At 32.7% G+C, this 13760-nt stretch overlaps 1 long non-coding RNA gene across 4 annotated transcripts in view; it reads right to left on the bottom strand.

Annotated features, from left to right (window-relative positions):
* LOC112670742 (uncharacterized) overlaps positions 1–13760 on the bottom strand; it is a 56308-nt gene that overhangs the window by 17235 nt on the left and 25313 nt on the right. For all 4 annotated transcript variants that reach the window (XR_003143180.2, XR_003143181.2, XR_007402119.1 and 1 more), the window contains exon 4: positions 1360–1463. This is a non-coding gene — a long non-coding RNA (uncharacterized LOC112670742). The remainder of the gene's footprint in view (positions 1–1359; positions 1464–13760) is intronic.

Genomic DNA, 13760 nt, shown 5'->3' with positions numbered 1-13760 from the left:
TGATACTAAATGAGATAAGCATTAGACACTTAAATGGTAATTTTATCAAGGACTTAGACCAGTGAACAGTTTTATCCTTCATATTCTAGCTCTTGTGCTTCTAGGGCAACTCTCAATGGTGCAGTTCTATTCCTTGGAAGTAAAGTGGACAATGGTCTTTTATACCTGGTTCTTTAGGAAGAAAAAATATTCACCACTAAAAATATCACTTAGGTGCCATATTACTGGTGAAATGAGAGGGAGAACTGTGTTCTATATTATCTACCTGTTTGCACTGAATGAACAGAGACACATTCAGTAATGTGAGTAATATAAAATCATTAAGAGGATAGAGGAGGAAATAGGAAAGAAGAAACATGTCTGAGGATTTCACATTCAAAATTCTCCAAAAAAAGGGCTATAAACAGCCCTTTGTGCTCTTAGTGTATCCCTACATTAAGCCATAGGCTTACTAGCTCTTTGCTCAGTCAACTGGTTATAGACTGATTAAGTGCTGGTCAAAATGGCAGGGTCAGGTAATACATATTCATATAAAGATTTTCACCGTAGAGAGATGAATAGCCATCACGTTCTCAACAAGTACCCAAAGGGGACAAAGTAAGTAGCAGGTACCTGAGGTTTATCAGAAGAAATGCAATGCATCTATAAGTGACGGTGAAGATTCAGTTTTTCTGTTATAAAAATGATCATTTGTGGAGTGAGTACTTCGCGTGATATGCACTGCATCTATCAAATTATTTTATTTAGTCATTATAACAACACAGGAAGGTAAATATTGTTAGCCTCATGTTACAGATAAGGCCCAGAAATTGAAGGAACTCGATTAAGTTTACACAACTAATAAGCACTAAAAAGAAAACATCAACTCAGGCGTGGCTGATAGTAAATCTAGTTCTCTCCTCAATTAAACCACACTGCCTTTCACGGTAATTATTATAAAATCAATTAATGATTATAGGTTGATTCTCATGCTGATTAGACATATGCATACACAATAATTTCTCATTCTCACTAACTTGAAGCATATTTCTCTCCTGTTTGGGAGAGGGAAAACAAAAGTTATACATGTTCATGGATATGAAAAACACTATTATTATTTTTTGGCTCAGAATTAATGGGAGGCAAAATTCAGGTGCACTCAACAAAAACAAGAATCAGGGACGCCTGGGTGGTTCAGCGGTTGAGTGTCTGCCTTCAGCTCAGGGCGTGATCCCGAGACTGGGGATCAAGTCCCATAGGGGCTCCCTGCGGAAAGCCTGTTTCTCTCTCTGCCTCTCTCTCTCTCTGTCTCATGAATAAATAAAATCTTTAAAAAAAAAAAAAGAAAAAACAAGATCATTAGGAATAGTCAGGGAGTACCTTATCCCTTGTCCTCTGTCTCCCAGGCTGGTGCTTCCTGAATGGTGCCATGTTACCCCTTTGCCGGTGTCCTTTTTACTGGGCAGCCAGCATTCTTTTTATAGCTAGAAGAAAAATATTAATAGTTCAAATCATGGGTAAATGAAATATACCCTGATGTTCTGCACATAGTATTTTGTTCTCTACAGAACAAATTCCGTGTTCATAAATAACTCTTTAAAACCACATGTAAACCACAATGACACCAAGAAGAATTTAGACCTTTGATCCTAGAACAGAATATTTTGAATATTAAAATAGGTTTCTCACTAGAACTCAGCAAAACAGTAGTAAAATAATAATAAAGGAAACCTTTGATTTTTCTTATTGAGAAAAATCTATGAATTTTCCATATTGCAATCAAATTGTTATTCCATATGAACCATGAAAATGGTGGTGATAAAACTTAAGAAAAAACTAAATAGCAAAATATTTCTGAAGCATATCATGTTCTTCTTTTACTGATACAAATTTTGAGAAATATCTTTGAACCTATAAATTGAACTATTTGGAAAAAAGACTCCAAATTATACAATGACAATAATGTGATTTGTGAGCATTAAAGCTTTCAAATCGCTCTCTATCCCTAAAAAAGCCCTGCTTCATGTATTTATTATCTAAAAAAGAGGAAGCACTTCTAAAGGAGTTTTTACTTCTATTTAAATGGATATATATATATATATATATATATATATATATATATATCCTGAGAGAATACTCATAAAATTCAAAAGACTGTTGGAAGTGCTTGCTCTCATATAGGCACTAGGAATTCCTGTTTTGCCCTAAGGCTACAGCAAATCTCGTTCTTTTTAAGAAATCTTGCTTTCTTGGCCTATTGAGATCTATTTAAAATGTGTTTTGCCTTATGAGTAATACAGTTTCATCTACTACTTGTATCTATATAAGCCACTTTACTCCTGTGATGCTAAACAGCAGTATTAGTCACTCGAGATTTTCAAGCCTATCATCTCTCTGCATTCCTCTGGCTAATACCATTCTCCTTTCCTCTCTTCCTCCCCTAGAAAATAGAGTTTCTATTCAAACAAAACCATAAAGTCATATAAATAATTTACTCATTTCTAAGAAGGAAGTTAAATGCAACTATGTCTCCCTTGCACTAGGTGAGGGGTTAAATGTAAGATAATTCTAGCAATACCTCAACTATGAGAAGGTCTTGAGTGGAGTCTACTAGCTCAGCAGCATCACATAGCTGGATGGCTGACACAGACATTTCTTCTGCTTCCACACCACATAGGCAAAGGGAAACCCTGGGATCTTGCTACATTCTTGGCCCCATTAGACAACAGTGGTATAAGCCTCTTCTGATCGAGTTGCCACAGGGGTTCTACAATCCCTTTTCTGGGAACTCCAAGACATACTAGCTTTTAATCTTTAGACTTTCCCTTCATTCTCTGCTCTCTTTCATCCCAGACAGGGCAGGAATTTCAACCCCGGGAACAGAAAAAACGGACGCTGACTGTTCAAAGAAATATAATCCTTCTGCCATATGGAATAGTTGGAAATATCAAAAAAAGAAGCCTCCATCTGTTTACGTCTCAAAACATTAACCTCATATACTTATTCAAATTGATGTCTTTTCAGCAGATATCTTTGCCTGCTAAAGACAAAAATGTCACAGAAATTGGGAACATTTGACATCTCCATATACTGTAGATGCTTTACAAAATCATGGCTTCAATCTTTTAAAGCACAATATAAAGAACCCGGTGCAGTTCCTAAGACATGGTAAATATTCAATTAATGATACTTATTTTTTGTTATTATTGTAACACTAGGTTTATAAATATTTTGAATAGGACCTGCTATGAGGGGAATGTGACTCAACTTCAAATTCTGTTTAGGTTGACCCACTTCCCAAGGTATCCCACCTCCAAAGTTACCATTCTTTCATTGTTTCTAGTCTTTTAAACTGAACTGTAATTTTCTTACTCCTTTATTCGCAGTCTTCATTCAGCAAATATTCAGTGAGGTGGCAAGCACTATACTAAATAAAGAGAACAAAATATTTCCATAGTATCATGTTAATAATAGCTAACACCACCCTGCCTTCATAGGACTGTAGTCTAGTGACAGGGATAGGTAGTCAACAAATAATTACCCAAATTACTATTATGATATGTGCTAAGAAGGAAAACTACAACAGATCATATCTGTCAGGGAGCTCAGGGAAGGCTGCTGTGCTTGCTCTGAAGCCCAAGAAATGTCTCAGACTCCTTAGTCAGTCAGGAACTGGATGAGAAGGGAAGAAATTATGCTCCAGGCCATCAAGATGACATATACAAAGACCCTTGGGTAGAAAAGAACATGACAGGAACTATGGACTGTAAGAAGGTAGAATGGAAAGGCCAGGAGAATGTGCAAGATGAGTTTGGGGAGTTAAATATGGGTGGGGCCATTCAGGCTCCTAGACTTTCCTGGAATTTCGCTTGACATTCATGGTACAACTGAGGGCTGAAAACATGAGAGTGACATGGACATAATAGAAGATAAATTGAGGAGGGAACAAGTGGAAGTAAATTGACCTGGGAAGTAGTACTTTTTGCTGGTACTAAAAAGGTGCATGAACAAGGATGTCAGCTTCCAAGAGGAGCAGAATGGCAGCAGACAAAAATGATGGAATCTGGAATATCTAGGAAGTGAAGTCAACATCACTGCTAATAGATTGCATGAGAGGGAGGTGTTAAGGATGACTAACAGACTTCTAGTTCTGAACTGCAGGGAAGACGTTGGGAAGAATTGTTTTAAAACAAGAGAATGATGTAGGCAGTGCCTTTTTTCTTCAGGGCTTGTTTTACTCATGTGTGTAAAACAGCTACTACCCTGATGGCAGGTTGCCTATGATTTTCTATATATTTATAATTATGTCTCTGCTAGAAAAAGAACAAAGTTTAGTTTGACTTGGTTTTCTCTTCCCACCTCATATGATTACTTTATTATAGAGGAGTAAGCCAATTCATTCAATAAAATCATATAATGTTAGCAATATAAAGGATTTGGGGAAACTAGTGCCATTTTGAAAAAAGAAAAACTTGAAATAGGTCTACGAATATCAGTAAATTCTTAATGTATGCCAGATTGTCTCTTTTTAACATGAACAATAAAGATAAATGACCTATCAGTACCTGGAAGATAGGAATACACTAGAATGCATGGCAGTAGTAGAAATTCATCATTTATTTCTACAAATCCAATGCATACAGTTTAATAAGCATATAATCATCCTCAAGCTTCTAACAGGACTGGATTTCTATTAGTATTGTACTCTAACTCAAGTCCAACCCTCCATAAAAGCATAACAAATTTTAAGTCATTTCTTCCATTCATTGTCATGGCATATGCTGTAAAAAACGAAATGTGGCCCTATATCCAATATCATAATCCTATATAAATATATGTAACTTATTTCAAAGTAATAAAGATGCCTTTTACTAGGAAACAGCAAGCCTAAGTGATTCCTTCTAAAATATGTTAATCGCTAAATAACAAATAATGCTGTTTTGAAAATCAATAAATACATATTCTACATATATTCATAACTTTACAATAGTGTAATCCAAGTTAAACTCTATCTCCAAGTCTCACCAAGCATACGTTCTTGCTTTATGAGCATACACATGACAGTTAAATTATGTGTTTATCATTTTTATTGAGAATATTTGACATTTATAGGTTGTGGTAAAAACAAATTGGGTAATTTTGCTGCCTTTAAAAGACAAACCCACCACAAAAACTGGATGATCTCTGCTTTCAAAGGAGAACAGATTCTCTTACAAATGGGGTTTTTACATTTTTCTTTTATGTACATAAAATAAAAGGAATTGCAGACATTGACAAGCTTTTCAACCAAATTTTTGTAAGTGGGATACATTAGCTCCTGGCTAATAGCAATTTAAGGGACAAGTCATTCATTGACTTAAATGAAATAAAATCATTAGAATGGTTCTCTTGTGCACAATCTGTGTTGTTCTGCTGAAGCAGACTTATTTTGTATCATATCTTATGATCAAGGTTAGAGGTGTTCTCTGAAAGTACAACCACAGTAGAATTTTGTGTGAGGGTAATTGCTATCAGGAAGGTCTAGAAGGTGTAGTTTTCTCCTTGCATTATAGGCCAAAGAGAACAGTTTGACTTTCAGGTCACCACTTACTCTTTGGGAAAGCGAGGCATGAATTAGATTCCACAGAATCTTCTACTCACAGCATTTAAGCTACAGTACTATAGAATTCTTGCTAGAGATTCAGGTTCTGAATTGCAAGACAGAATATCTATAAGCTCTTCTGTGCATTCTCAAGGAAATAACCCAAGCTTAAAAGAGAGAGGGGGTTTCTCAGTTACAAATGAAATTATGGGAAAAAAATGAAATTATGTTTGTAATTTTGCATTTTTTAGTATTCATCCTATAAATCAGAGAAGCCATAAATGATACCTTCTCTTCAATGGATCACTAAGAGTTGTGACAGTATTATTTAGTGTCCAATTTTCAGGTTCCATCCCATCATGATGTAAGACATTTAAATGGGGAAATATAAAAAAACAAAATGGTAACTAACAAGAATAGCAGTTTTAAGGCAAGATGACATTGTTTGTGACTCAGGGCAAGAAGATCTGAAAAAGCACTGATGCATCTAATACAGCAGGGTCTCCTGTTAAACTTGTCTCCACAAATTCCAGTATTTCCACTGCCATCTCTTATTCCTTTCAAGCTGAATATCCCATCAAAAGAGTGGATAAGGCTACTTTTGCTGGGACCTCAGGCCCTTGTGGCTCATTTAATCACATCCTTTCACTTACAAATTATATACATTAATTCTTTTTATATGTACCTCAAAAAAGAAATGATTGACATATGGAAGATGTAGGCTTAATTTTAACTTTCACCCTCATTTTTTCCATGATGTATCCTGCTTCTTAAATACTGTAGGATCCCTTTGCATTGTTCAAAATATGGATTTAAAGGTATACTTCTCAGGTTTATTATAAGAATGAAATGAGTCAGCAGAACATATTAATGGAATGTCCATAACATTATAAATCTCATAAAAGGAGAGTAAAAAAAATGTTGTCAAAACTATAAAATAAAAAAAAAAAAAATCTCTCAAGTAGTTTTTGGTTCAAAACCAATACAAAAAGAAAAAAAAATACAGACTGCCCTAAAATGAGCAATAATGAAAATATTATATTGGATAGCTGATTTAACACATCTAAAGCAGTGCTCAGAGAAATATTGAATAGTCTAATGATTTATATTACTAAGCAGAGAAAAAAATTTAATGAATACCCAACCTAAAAAGCTAAAGCAATAAGGAAAGAGAATAAATATTTTGAAAAAGTAATAAATAGCATATATTGAACTAAAAAGTAGAATATAGTTAAATTTCTGAGAAAGGAGTCTATAGGTAAAATAAAGAATAAAATAGATAAATCCTTAACTTTTTTAAAAAGGGGAAAAACCAAATACACCAAACAAAAATAAAAGATGCAGATTTTCATAGAAGATGGTATTAAGGAATTATAAACTATGAAGATTAATTTGCAGATGCAGGTAAAATAATCTAAGATAATCCATTTAAGATACCATACTCATGAAACATACAGACTACCACAGAAGAGAGACATTTGTCAAAGAACAACCTTTCACCTCCCACATCTCCAGACACACAAGCCCATAAAAATAAAATACTAATCACAGATATTTCAGTAAACTCAGGGAATTCTACCAATTACTTAGGCAACATAAAACTTACACTATTTAAATTGTTCAAGAGCACCTTTAACGGATCTAAATGAAGGTGGAAGACAAGCCAAGGAAATAATACATTTTCACTTCTTAGACATAAATCCTGAATTAAGCATTAGCAAGCAGAATAAAGGAGCATAACACAGTGATAATCTATTATTAACTAAAATCTTACTGGATTTGAGTATAACTCAATATTGAAGGAATACAGTTTGCACAATATTGATTCAAATATAAAATGCTTGTGATCACTTCTTAAGTGTTAAAAAAAGTTTATGATAAAAATTCAACATCCATGTTTGATTTAAATAGTACATAATAAGTTTAAATCATGGATATTTATTTGACATTAGAAAATGTAGATATAAGTTTAATCATATTTGGATATAAGTCTAGAACTTATTGTATTAATATGGATATAGATTTTCATGTACAAATCAGTGCTTTTGTTAAATTTAGAAACATGCAAGGCAGGACACCTGGGTGGCTCAGTCAGTGAAGTATCTGCCTTTGGCTCAGGTTATGATCTTAGGGTGCTGGGATTGAGCCCCACATAGGGGCTCCCTATTCAGGGGGACTCTGCTCCTCCCTCTTCCCCCACCCCTTCAGATCCCCACTCATGCTCTCTCTCTCTCATATAAATAAAATATTAAAAAAAAAAAAGAAAAAGAAACAGTGCAAGGATATTCACTATCACCACTCTTGTTTAACACTATTTTGGACATAACAGCTTATATGATTTGACAAAAGAGAGAAATAAGGTAAAAAACAAGCAAAACCATCGTTATTTATCCAAAACAATATCGTGTGCCTGGGAAACTAAAGTAAATCAACTGAAAAACTATTTTAAAAAATAAGGGCAATCTCTTGGAGGTTGAAATTTAAATTGCCTTCCTCTATCAAAAACTAAAGCAATTTGACAGGCCTCCATTTACAATAGCAACAAGAAAAGATTAAGCCTACAGAAATACATTTAAAAAGTAATGTTCAAGATTCATATGAAATAAATTTTAAAACTCTCTTGTGGAACATAAAAATAAAATTTGAATCAATTAAAAGGCAATATGCTGTTCTGGCTAGAACTGCTCAGTAAGATAAAATGTTAAATTTTCTAAATTAATATTTAAAGCATAATCTGTTACCAATAAAAACCACAATGTAATTTTTTAAAACAAGTGAATTATAAAGTTTCTACATATAGACATTAAAAACAAGAAGAAAAAGAATAACAACAGTAACAATAAACTTCTGGATATCCTATTATTCTAGGACTGGTGCAAGATTAGACAGAGAAACCATACGGAAGGAGAAAATAAATAGTCCTAAATTAGCCCTTCAATACCATATGTACACACACACACACACACACACACACAGGGCTTTTGCATAAAACATCACTGATTTTCATCAGTGAAAATAATAGATTATTCAATGAACAGTCGTAGAAAAATTCATATGTCTTGAGAATACATAAAACTACTATCTCATAGCTTACACTAGAATTAATTCCTGATAGGTTCAAGATTTAAATATGAAAAATAAACTGCAACTGTACTAGAAGAATATATATCTTTAGTGTAAAAAAGATCTTCTTAAATTTCATATGAAACATGAGAAGCCATAAAAAAGGTATGTAAATTAGAATAAAGCAGTCTCCTTGGCAATATATACTATTCCAGAGTCAAGAGCAAAAGCAAACATCAAAGAGAAACAAAGCAAAACAACAAAAAAAGAAACATCACCAAAATTTTTTGGTAACAAAGGGGTGGTTTCCTATAGAGTTCCTTCAAGGCTGTAAAAAAACAAAACAACAGAAATTAATTGATAATTTGTAAAGGTTACAGTGACAGTTCATGGAAAAAATGTATGGAAATATATGGGAATAATAAAAATAAGTTATCCTTGCCTTTTATTCCAGTATCATAGTGTTCTATTGCCCCCCCCCAAAAGAAAAATTTGGGGAAATCCCAAAAAACCTACTTAGAGTTAACAGAAAAAAAAAAAAAAAAGCAAATAGTAAAGAAGGGGCAAATATCCAAATCGGAAAACCAGATGCATAACTCTCAAAGCTCTTGTTAAAGGGCCATTTGGGAAAAAAGAAACTATTCTTGGATAATGAGGAGTGAGAGCCCCAGACCCTCCAACAGTGAGGTGCAAATGGACTTTCCATGTGTGTTTTATAGCTGTGCTACCAATACAATAGCCACTAGCCACATGAGGCTATCGAGCACTTAAAATATGTCTAGTGCAGCTGAAGATTTTAAAGTTTATTTAAGTTTAATTTACCCTTTTTTTGTTTTGTTTTTTTAAGTAGGTTCTATGGCCAACATGAGGCTAAAACTAGCAACCCAGAGATCAAGTGTTGCATGCTTTATCTAATTTAAATATCAAAAGCCCCACACAGCTAGGACCTATGGTGTTAGACAGAACAGCTAAGAGGCCTTGACACCAATAATAGACTGGGCTACTCAAAGCTTTCTTTCCATGCAAAATGGAACTAACAATGAAATTGAAACTTGATTGTCTTTAGAACAACACTGTATAGAAAAAGAGAAAAAAATATTGGGTTAAATATATATTATTTATTGGTTATGGGAATTCCAAGTCAATATATTAAATTAGACATATTTTTAAATTAAAAATAAACTCACAAGAACTAAATAGCTGGACGTTAAGTCCATGTGAATGGGAGGGTGTATGTGTATGTGCGTGTGATCAAAATGAAAACATTCTAAATTCACTGAAATATTTGAAAAGAAGTTTGACATTGATTAACTCAAGAAATATAATAAAATTCATAGCTGTATTTCAAGTATAATTAAGAATATAAGTAGAAACAAAAATTTCAAATCTAGTACAAGGGAGAAAAACTGAATGGGAAAAAAATGTTGATAAAGGAAGTAAGTGGAAAAGAAAAAAGATGACAAGAAAGTATAAAATAAGACGGTTGAAATACGTTAAAATATATTCAAAATTATCTTAATAAATTATTGATAAAATTATCTTAATAAAAATGAATCAACTGAAAGAGACTATTGAGTTTGATTAAAGATCCACCCCAACTTTCTTTGATCATAATAAGATGTTTGTTCCAAACATAAGAACACAGAAAGACTGCAAGGGATGGTCTGGAAATACATATAGGAAAATGGCAACTGAAAGAATGGTGAAGTAGTTGTGATTAGGATAAAACAGAGATTTTAAGCTGAGAAGAATTACTAGAGATAAAAATGGTGACTGTAAAAACATAATTTTAGTCTTAGAAGATAATAAAATTCTAAATTTATTTATTTATTTAAAGATTTTATTTATATATTCATGAGAGACACAGAGAGAGAGAGAGAGGCAGAAACACAGGCAGAGGGAGAAGCAGGCTCCATGCAGGGAGCCCAATGTGGGACTCAACCCCTGCACTCTGGGATCACGCCCTCAGCCAAAGGCTGAGACACTCAACTGCTGGGCCCCCCAGGCTTTCCTAAAATTCTAAATTTAAATGCATTAAATAAACATCTTATTTTATACAGAGAATAACAGAAATTGATAAACCTATGATCACAATGGGTATTAAAACACACCACTCACAAATTTCTAAGAATACAGTGTTTAATGAATGTACACAGAATTGTACTACCAATAATTACAGAAAAAACACAAACAGAAACTTCATTAAAAATTAATCTCCTAAAGTTTCAAAAATATTTTATAGATTATGAAACCTTTCACCAATGCAATGAAATTAGAAATCAATTACAAAAGATAACACTTTTTAAATGCAAAAATCTATTCCATGTGCATTAAAATAAAAAATACAGGGGATCCCTGGGTGGCGCAGCGGTTTAGCGCCTGCCTTTGGCCCAGGGCGCGATCCTGGAGACCCGGGATCGAATCCCACGTCGGGCTCCCGGTGCATGGAGCCTGCTTCTCCCTCTGCCTGTGTCTCTGCCTCTCTCTCTCTCTGTGACTATCATAAATAAATAAATAAATAAAAAATAAAATAAAATAAAATAAAATAAAATAAAAAATACAAAGTTTTAGAAATAAATATCAGGCACATCTTATTTATCTATAAATAGTAAAATATTTCTTAAAGTAATCCCTGAAATGTATACACAATTTAAAAAAATTGAAAAATCTGATTACACTAAAATTAAGAACTGCTTAATAAAAGACACTCAAATAAGAAAATATGTATAACAAAAATAAAAAACTATTTCTATCCAAATTACATAACTTTCATTAAATATAAGAAAAATGTGCAACTCAATAGAAAAATACATATATGTGAGTATTTATATTATTGTTTCCCAGAAGAGAACACTAAAGGACCAATAAATAAAAAAAGTTTAAAAATGCCAACTTTTGGTAAAAATATGGAGTAAAGATCACTCTCACAAATCGTTGATATTATATATAAATACACACTCACACACACACACACAGTTTAGAAACACCATGGCAGTATCTAATAACATCCAAATAGACTGCAAGGTATTGCCTATTGATAAAAATAATCGTAAACACATTGGAAATATCCTGATTAAGACTTTTATTCTCATCTCTATGATTAAGTTCTATAAGACTAGAAGTAGATTAAACGTAAGTCAAGTGAAAAAGTCACTAATGAAAATGATATTAACAAAAAATAAATAAAATTGAACACATGACTTGATTAAAAGGTCAAATGTAATCATTCAAGTTTTACCATCCGTAAGAATTACACTACCAATTACTTGAATCATATTTTAAATTAGTAACAGACTTGGCCTCATTTGTTCAAAGACTGAACTATTAAGATAATAATTAAACATGAAATTGAATTTTTTATTAATAACCTTTCTATAGTGAAAAAAGTTTTAATGTCTATTTTAGAAATTTAGCTCACTGAAGCTCAAGTATTACAAAGAAAATGTTTTTTTTTCCAGTAATCCAATTGGATAAAAATATTTGCCAATATATGCAGAGAGATAGCAGGTTCACTAATAAAAGGTTATGAAAGTCCTTGAACTTATTCTCAAATGTAGGTTTAACTTTGTTTTGTTTTTAGCATTAAACAAAAAAAAATAAAATAAACATATGAAGATAACTTAATGAACAAGCTGTACTCCTGAAATGCTGAGTCCATAATTCTTTCTCAATTATCAAGAACCTGTCCATATAAAGTAATTTCTGTACTGTTTCAGTATCCTTTTTCAAATTACTATTGTTATCAGAAACATCAGGTTGATATCAATTCTCTAACACTTGTAAATATGAGTAAATTAAGTATTCTGGTACAAAATTATGACTGAAAACACACACTCTCTGTCTCTCTCTCTCACACACACACACATTCTCAAAAAGCTTGCCATATAATACATTTTAGAAAAATTTAATGACTTTTCATTCCTTCCTTCTCCTAAGTCTGCCTTTGTCTGTAGTGCTTTGAAAACACTTCTCAAATATGACATTTCCAGCAGCAGTTAATTTTCTCTTTTAATTATATAGTGCATATGTACCAAACGGGCGTTCAACTTTCTGACATTCATCCCATCTATACTTGATGAATGTCTTTATTTGCAAATGGTCACTAGGTTTCTTTATTTAGCACTGTATTTCATGGAAGATTAAATTTTCCCACTGCCCTGAAGTTACTGCTCTGAAGTTTGATTAGTGATGCTGTCGATGAAGATTTTTCAGACAACCTGTTTTCCTTTTCATATTAAAGCAGCAATCCAAAAAAATAAAAATAAAAAAAAAATAAAGCAGCAATCCGAGGTCATATAATGGTTAGAAAAGCCTCTTCTAGTTAGAAACTCAAGTTTAGAATGTTTAGATCCAGTTAACTATTGCGCATAAAGTTTTGGTGACTAGAACAGGCAGATGAAGTAATCAATGCTCATTAATAAGTATTTCTGTATATTTTTGTTTTATTTGACACTTAGAAGAATTCTATGGTATAGGACTCAATTATTCTAGAAACATCTTACCCTTTTGGTTTGCTGACAATTCTGCCCTCTGCTAATACTGCTTTATTGCCCATCACTCCGTACTTGTCTGTTTGGTCTTCTCCTTCTTTACCTAACCTATGAATTCTGCAGTTTCTTTTTTATTTTCTATCTGAAATGCCCCCCCTACTGATTAATATATGAATTAACAAATGTTGATTAAAGACCTCCTATAAGCTACATAGGATCTCATTGAGTCTATTTATAGACTAATTATGCTTAATTTCATATTTTAACTTAGTATTTCCATTTGAATTCCTTTTCTGTAGTTTGCCGCCTAAATAATATCTCTACTTTGATATATGATAGATTTCTCATTCTCAGTATATCAAACTAGCATCACACCAAACAAAATATAAATCAAAAAAGAGAGAATTTATCAATGGAAGATGATAATTTTAGTGACTGACAACCTTAGATCTGAAATGTTTATTTCTTTCACAACCTGTTCATGTATTCATCTATTTGTATTACCATCCATTCATTGGTACTGACCAAATGTTGACTAAAAATTGTACTAGAAGATTATATATCACTTCAAAAACACAAAGAACAAGTATAAATAATAACTACATAGTAGGGTCCAAATAAATAACCAAAATACTAAAAAACAAGCT

Source organism: Canis lupus, chromosome 14, assembly GCF_003254725.2.
Source record: "Canis lupus dingo isolate Sandy chromosome 14, ASM325472v2, whole genome shotgun sequence".
Classification (NCBI taxonomy): Eukaryota; Metazoa; Chordata; class Mammalia; order Carnivora; family Canidae; genus Canis; species Canis lupus.
Note: the sequence above shows the minus strand (reverse complement) of the source record. Positions and strands in the feature narration are given on the sequence as shown.